The 6,515-nt window shown below is 49.1% G+C and overlaps 1 pseudogene; it reads left to right on the forward strand.

Moving 5' to 3' along the window:
* Window positions 1-944: 944 nt before the first annotated feature.
* Window positions 945-1,124, forward strand: LOC143925812 (U2 spliceosomal RNA; annotated as a pseudogene).
* Window positions 1,125-6,515: the final 5,391 nt, after the last annotated feature.

A 6,515-nucleotide genomic window follows, 5' to 3' on the forward strand; every position in this document is an offset into this window, starting at 1 on the left:
GTCATCGTGGCTTTGCCGAATGACAGCTGCAGAGCTGCGAGACCCCACCGAGAAGATGGATGCGCCGGACTACAGAGGACAGCGGTGACTTCACTGGCTCCTGTGTCAGGTAAGTGACACATAATGGACTACTATGCAATGCATTGTAGTCCATTATGCTTTGCCTTTGCAAGGAATGAAAGAGGAAGTAAACCCATCAGGGTTTACTTCCTCTTTAAGGGTGTCATTCAAAATGACCACAGAACTAAGATTGGTGCATTGCGGTGCCATTCTATATGAAGTCTACTTGTATATAGAAACTTACCATGCTGCCCTCCATGCTGTAAGTAAAACATAAGCACGCCTCCATTGGCTGGGCTTCATTTAAAATGTTAAGGGCTGCTGTAAAATAGACTGAATAGTCCAAAAAGCGATATGGAATTTGGGTGTTTTAAACGATTTTCCAGTTTAATGTTTTATTTTGTTGTCTAATTTTATTGTCTCCTTAACAGATCTTTTTTTTTTTCATCCTTGTAGAGTGAAACTCGCCCCAAGGATAAATTAATTTTTATGTGCAAAAAAAGTTCAAGGCAGTTGCAGTGTCTCATATTTAGTGATAGAACAAAATCAAAACTACACCACATTTCAAGGAAAAGAACACATCATTCCATAGTTCCCCTATAACTACAATCTGTTCTTGGAATAAAAGTATTTTATGATTTCTATGGAAAATGGTCAAATACATAGCAGGAATAGAAGATGCCTGTCTATGTGGTAAGTGTCAAACAGATCAGGATGTAAAGTAAAATCTCACTTACTAATTGACAGGTGACAGGACATAAGATAAGGATAAATCTCCCCAATGGGAACACAGTTTTAGAACCTTTGCAAGGTTTTCATTGTTGTCTGCACCCCATGAGGAATATTTTCCTTCACTTCATGTCTATGTGACAGTTGTCAAACAGCATTCTTCTCGGCCTTTTGGCTAAGATCAAGTGTAGTATCTGTTCTTATCAGTTACCAGGAGGTGGCGCTTGCTTCCGTCCCTGTTCTACGGCGAGGTGGAGCAGGGATGGCGGTTGCTATGCAAATCCTGCTGGTGTGAAGGTAACCCAGAGCGGTTCATAGCCAAAAGGGAAGCCTTCTGATGGGGATGGAGAACCACTGGTCAGTGCCAGGGGAGGGGACCCTGGCCTTCTGGCCTGGATTGGGGCAGCTTTAGCTCCGGTCAGTTTTTCAGGAGGGAACGTTGGTTCCCCTTTCTCCCACCAGGGGAACAGCCAGTACTTCCCGAATGTAATTAGGTAGGAGTGATAGGAGCGAGGTTGAGGCCTGATGGTAAAGGGCTCTCACTAAGCTCCTGGATCTCCATGCCTTTCTGGCTGGGGTGGGGGTCAGGATGCTTTTGTTGAAAAGCCTATGGTGATGTGCCCCTGAAGTGGCAGTTTAGGGGTGCCTTACATTCACTGTGCTTGTCACTTTGAAGTTTGGCACGAAGGTCACTTCACTGTAAACACGCTTTTTCACACCTGCCTAGGGCCGGGCTTTTTGGCTAGGACCGGAGGAATTTTTGATTCCTGGCCGGAGGGCCTGGTCATTGTTTTACACAATGGCTACCTTTTCACTCTCCTCTTCACTATCCCTTCCCCACTTTATTTATTATATATATTATTTTTATTTTTGTGTGTTTGTCACATTTGTGTTGTCACTTGCACGTTTGATGAGTAGGGTGTCGGTCCTCGGGCCAACCCTGAAAGTCTTGTGTGAGGGTGGACATAGGCCTTCTGGCTTGGTTCGCCCTCTCTTTGGGGGGTCTTCCTTCGGGGGAGCCCCTACCCAAGTACCTGGGTGGGTTTGTTTCAGCAGACCTTCCGGAGAAAGGCGGTCGTCTGGTTTCAGCCAGATGGGCCATGTATTGGTACCTCAGTCCCCGTCTGGAGCCTAACGCCCCGGGGGATCAGGGTAAGGTCCTTCATAGTGGAGGACAATAGACACCCGTTGCACATTTTTGTGTTCACTCTTGATGTGTGTGCACTTTTTTTTGGCACCGAGTGGAAGTTTTTGGGTGTGTTTTGCATGCCATAGGCTTTTTTAATAGAAAAAAAAGTTGTCAAACAGCATTTACAAGATGTCAGAAGTTATCTTTCCCAGCTCTATGCAATATTTAAAAAAATATCATTTGGCTGAAGTTGGGATTTAAAGTAGACTTGACAGTCCCTTTGACTGGACATAAACTGTAGACTCCCTACAGTCAGGCATACACTTGGGGAATAGAGGCTTAGATAGGCAAGATATGCTAAAAACAACTAACAGTAGAGAAACTTCTCACAAGTCTGTTGGTGCATGTCCTCTTCTGGTGGGCCTGCCACAAAGAGTTAATCCAGCTCTGAGCAATCCTCTTATTGTTCAGTGAGTTAAATCTTGACAAACGGAGAAAAACTTTGTCAAATCCTCCCCTTGCTGTGAGTGACAGGTGATTTACATATCTTGTGCACTAGCCTAAAAGACATGCATTATTTTTTAATTCCTTCCCACTCCTTTCTTCTGCTGCTCTGCCAGGATTGGATGTTTCCCACCTCAGCATAATTGGGCATGCTGAAGTCATGTGGTTACTTTCCTGTGTTTTCACTGGATGTTAGAGATCATAGCAGAAGTTCAGTGTAAGAAATACACAGGAAAAAATGCATATTGACAAGGGGAGTGTAGAGGTGGGCGGGGAGTCTACTGACATCACGACTCCACCCACTGAGCTCCAGACAACAGACCCACCCACAGAATCTGCAGTTTTTCAGTTCTCATAACAGATAGAGGGGAGACATTTGACAGGTAGGGATGCATGCAGGAGGCATGTATATCCTTATAGATTACCCCTATGGCAGTGGTTTAAAAAGGATGACATTGGGTTTACATCCAATCTAATGAACGATCTGGTTTGAAATGTAACTTTACATACATCACAAAAGTATGACATTTAAAACTATGAGCCACAAAAAAGCAAAGACTTGAATTACCTGGCGATGTTGGATAAATATGTAGCCACTTGCTTGGGTAGGAATGGAGAGTGAGGAAAACACTAGTTGAAGTTGCAGTATCTCTGGGACTGATGAGCTGCTGGTGTGGGAATTTACTATCTCCTGCTAGAAAGACTGAGCCCTTTAGGAACTGACCATACAGCCATCTAGTAGCCAATTTGCTGCCTGCAGTCTTGACTGTGACTATTTTCATGTGCACCAATGGTACAGTTTGGCTCCAGCGCTAGCCGGCTGAAAAGTTAGGACTATAGACTGTCCCTTTACAGCTGTTACACAGAGACCTTCACCTATTGCTTATGCTAAAAGGTACCTCTCAAGGGACATTGCACCATATCCTAGCCATTCTCCTAGTGTGTACTCTAGATTAGTTATAGTAGTGTTATTCACATTGCAGTTAATGCTTATATGCACTGTTTATTACTGACTTTGCGGATTCATAAATGAATATCATTTACTCTAACCCATACCATTACACTAAGTTAATTTACCTCTAAACATGTTTGTGTCTATTTCTTAGTGCTAATTCACAGCCAAGTTACAAGGTATCTAGATAACAGGTAACAGAGAAGCCAAATTACCAAATGACTCCTGCAGGGGTAGTGTTACATCTAAAAAAAAATGACGCCCGCAATGGCAGATTCCACAACCATATTTGAGAGAATCTGGTTGCTTAGGTTAAAACATTACCTACTTCCTGACTTTGGTCCAGGACACCTTGGACTTTAAGGCCGCGTACACACGGGCGGACTGTTCGCTCAACTTTGTCCGCTGAACAGTGTTTCAGCGGACAGTCCGCTCTTGTGTGGGGCTTCAGCGGACAGTTTCAGCGGACAGTTTGACGAACAAAGTTTTTCGGAAATTCCGAAAAACTGTCCGCTGAAACTTGGTTTGAGCGGACAGTCCGCCCGTGTGTAGGCCACTTTCGAAATGAGCAAACTGTTCCCGCTCGGAGGAAAGTCTGCTCATTTCGAGCGCGTCTCCAGGTAGGCGGGGCCCGCGAAGGAGACGTCGCTGGCCCCGCCGCCTGGTATGGACTTAAAGGGGAACCCCAACGCCGAAAAAAATCGGCGTGGGGGTCCCCCCAAAGTCCACAACAGACCCTTGTCCGAGCACGCTACCCGGCCGGCCAGGAAAGGGGGGCGAGCGAGCGCGCCCCCCCTCCCGAGCCGTACCAGGCCGCGTGCCCTCAACATGCGGGGTGCCTTGGGGAAGGGGGGGCCGCGCGGCCCCCCCACCCCAAAGCACCTTGTCCCCATGTTGATGAGGACAAGGGCCTCTTCCCGACAACCCTGGCCGTTGGTTGTCGGGGTCTGCGGGCGGGGGGCTTATCGGAATCCGGGAGCCCCCTTTAATAAGGGGGCCCCCGGATACCGGCCCCCCACCCTATGTGAATGAGTATGGGGTACAATGTACCCCTACCCATTCACCTGTAAAATAAAAGTACCCAAAAAAAAAACACAACACACGAGATAAAATATTTTATTGCACAGCTCCGGGGGTCTTCCGTCTTCGGGGGTCTTCTCGCCGGACTCCTCCGCTATCTTCTTGTAGCTCTTTTGCTAGCGGAGGAGTCCGGCTTTCTTCCTCCCCGCCGCCGGCCTCTTCTCCCGACTTCGGGGGTCTTGTCCCCCTCTTCGGTTCTTCTGCCGGGCCACCGCACCTTCTTATAGCTCTTTTACAGGTGGTGGCCCGGTCTTCTGTCGCCGCTGTCGCCTTCCGGTCGCCTTCCGTTCTTCTTCTTCTCCAGGAGATGTTGACACGTCGCTCTCTCCGGCCGGAATGCCAGAGCCGCGCTGTGCGGCCACTTATATAGTGACAATGGGGCGGTGTCACATGGTATATGTCACATGGGTTGGTCACATGGGTTGATGTCACATGGGGACTATGACATCGTAAGGGGGCGGGGTCACCATGTGACCAACCCATGTGACATATACCATGTGACACCGCCCCATTGTCACTATATAAGTGGCCGCACAGCGTGGCTCTGGCATTCCGGCCGGAGAGAGCGACGTGTCAACATCTCCTGGAGAAGAAGAAGAACAACAAGAAGAAGAACGGAAGGCGACAGCGGCGACAGAAGACCGGGCCACCGCCTCTAAAAGAGCTATAAGAAGGCGCGGTGGCCCGGCAGAAGAACGGAAGGCGGCGGCGACAGAAGACCGGGCCACCGCCTGTAAAAGAGCTATAAGAAGGCGCGGTGGCCCGGCAGAAGAACCGAAGAGGGGGACAAGACCCCCGAAGTCGGGAGAAGAGGCCGGCGGCGGGGAGAAAGAAAGCCGGACTCCTCCGCTAGCAAAAGAGCTACAAGAAGATAGCGGAGGAGTCCGGCGAGAAGACCCCCGAAGACGGAAGACCCCCGGAACTGTGCAATAAAATATTTTATCTCGTGTGTTGTGTTTTTTTTTTGGGTACTTTTATTTTACAGGTGAATGGGTAGGGGTACATTGTACCCCATACTCATTCACATAGGGTGGGGGGCCGGTATCCGGGGGCCCCCTTATTAAAGGGGGCTTCCGGATTCCGATAAGCCCCCCGCCCGCAGACCCCGACAACCAACGGCCAGGGTTGTCGGGAAGAGGCCCTTGTCCTCATCAACATGGGGACAAGGTGCTTTGGGGTGGGGGGGCCACGCGGCCCCCCCTTCCCCAAGGCACCCCGCATGTTGAGGGCACGCGGCCTGGTACGGCTCGGGAGGGGGGGCGCGCTCGCTCGCCCCCCTTTCCTGGCCGGCCGGGTAGCGTGCTCGAACAAGGGTCTGTTGTGGACTTTGGGGGGACCCCCGCGCCGATTTTTTTTCGGCGTTGGGGTTCCCCTTTAAGTACATTCCAGGCGGCGGAGCCCGCGACGTCTCCGTCGCGGGCCCCGCCTACCTGCAGACGCGCTCGAAATGAGTGGACTGTTGCCTCGTGTGTGGGCGAGTCCGCTCATTTCAAAAGTTGCGCGGACTTAGTACGACGAACAAAGTTTGCCGTATTTGTCCGCTCAAAAAGTGCCGTGTGTGGGCGTGTTCGTTCATTCAAAAGTTTGAGCGGACTGTTTGACGAACTTACTTTCGGCAGACAGTCCCCGCGTGTGTACGCGGCCTAAGTTTGGCAACTGACATAGTGAAAAAACGGCACCCATCCTCGACCCTACCCCTTCTTCTTCTGACCTCCCCATTCCCTACTCAAACACACATATCCCAAACCCTTTTACTTGCCTTTTGTTTTTTTTACCAGAACCTTACACTATACTGCACATGAAAACTCAACACTTTGAAAATGCATGTACATTGATATGCATTTAGGGCTGGTTCACGCCTGATACAGTCCAGTACGTTTTTAATCTGCATTAAAAAAAGCATTCACAGTGTTTTCCACGTATTCCAATGGCCCTAGTTCATTGCAGTGTGTTCCAGTGCAGTCAACAAATGTAGAACATGCTACATTTTTTCTGTATGGAAGGCATCTGGAACATGGCAAAATGCATTAAAAATGTATCGGTATTCCCGAGAATGCATGT

Source organism: Lithobates pipiens, unplaced genomic scaffold, assembly GCF_037356315.1.
Source record: "Lithobates pipiens isolate NorthernLeopardFrog02 unplaced genomic scaffold, aLitPip1_a1.2 Scaffold_22, whole genome shotgun sequence".
Lineage (NCBI taxonomy): Eukaryota > Metazoa > Chordata > Amphibia > Anura > Ranidae > Lithobates > Lithobates pipiens.